We start from the raw sequence: 1,362 nt of genomic DNA, 5'->3' as shown, positions 1-1,362 counted from the left end.
CCCATGAGACGGCATCACATGACTTACCAAAATATTTAGGGTTTACAAACTAAGTTTCTTTCTCTCTCTCGCTAGTTTAGCCCTTTTGTTGCTCTATTTCTATTGAAATATAGTTTTGACAATAATGACAAATTTAGCAAAAGGGGTTTGCTCCCCTGCTTGCAATATATACCAGGTACAGATTGCATCGATAACCAGCTGGCAGAGGCTCAGCCTAGGGTTAAAGGGTAGTAAAATCAAACAGCCATATTGATGTGGTAGTAAACATTACTTCTCTGTATGGTTACTACTTTCATCTCTCATAGAGATTTTCTAACAAGCTACTTTGCTTGTTGTGAGATCAGTTGCTGATTGTCACTTTGTTTTCTATATATTGTAAGCTGGAGTAAACTCTTGCTTTCACTAGTGGCCCGGGAAATATAGGACGCCCCCAAGGTTGAAAGAATATCAGATGTTGAACCTCGCGCCTCGGTGGCGAATTATGTGGACGGAAATGAGAAGATGAAGTGGTAAGTAGTGATTTATTTTAGAAACTGTGAAAGACTGAGAAAAACATTTGGTTAAACTTTTTGTTTCCAAAAAAAAAAAAAGAAAAGAAATTCTGTAACTATATGAATGAGCATTTGTTTAAAATGTTTTTAAAATTGTATGGTGAAAGCGAAAAGGGAAGTCGCGGTTTCCCCTTAGAGCGGGGCTGGAAATTGTTATTTAAAATGTAAAGGTTTAAAGGAAAAAGGAATCCATGGTTTCATCTTGGAGCGGGAGCGAGATGGCCGTCTCATTTCCATTGTAATTTAATTCATTTCATATTTATCCGTTCATGCGTTTTGTGTTCCGCATGTCTCTGTATGCCCCTTCTGTGTTGGGCCTTGTGCCAGTAATAAAGAATAAATCTCTGGTGGCCCGGTGAGGACACGCCCCTGAACATTAGACTTGCTAAAATGGATGCAGGCCTACTTCTGGAGCTGAAGGAAAGGTATCCCGAAGATATCAAAGATGTCAGCTCCGAAATGGCTGAGAAAAATTATTAATAAAGCCCAGAGGCTGCACCAATGAAAGAAAAGGATGGGGAGGTAGCCGAATTTGTGCAGCCCCTCCCCAAACTCAAATCGTAAGGCTGTGGTAAGAAAGGTGGGTGCAATTGACCCTGCTTAATCCTTCATGGGAAAAGGAAAAGGTGTAGCTGCTGGGCTTTTCAGCCCATCAGGTTAAAGTAAAAAAAAAAAAAGTCAAAATTTCAGTTTTTATATATCATTCATAATTTTTGAACCTGGGTGTCATTCGAACTCACAATAACGATTATTGTTTGTATTGTCCTGTTTTGTCCCCTCTATGTATGATAATATTTATCATAATAAAAAA

General features: G+C 38.8%; 1 long non-coding RNA gene across 1 annotated transcript in view; it reads left to right on the top strand.

Moving 5' to 3' along the window:
• The first annotated feature begins 432 nt into the window (after positions 1-432).
• The window catches only part of LOC128250021 (uncharacterized), a 63,794-nt gene continuing 62,864 nt past the window's right edge, over positions 433-1,362 (top strand). Inside the window, exon 1 of the long non-coding RNA XR_008266138.1 lies at positions 433-509. This is a non-coding gene — a long non-coding RNA (uncharacterized LOC128250021). The remainder of the gene's footprint in view (positions 510-1,362) is intronic.

Source organism: Octopus bimaculoides, chromosome 19 (assembly GCF_001194135.2).
Source record: "Octopus bimaculoides isolate UCB-OBI-ISO-001 chromosome 19, ASM119413v2, whole genome shotgun sequence".
Classification (NCBI taxonomy): Eukaryota; Metazoa; Mollusca; class Cephalopoda; order Octopoda; family Octopodidae; genus Octopus; species Octopus bimaculoides.
The sequence above is the reverse complement of the archived record's forward strand: the minus strand, read 5'-3'. Positions and strand labels throughout refer to the sequence as shown.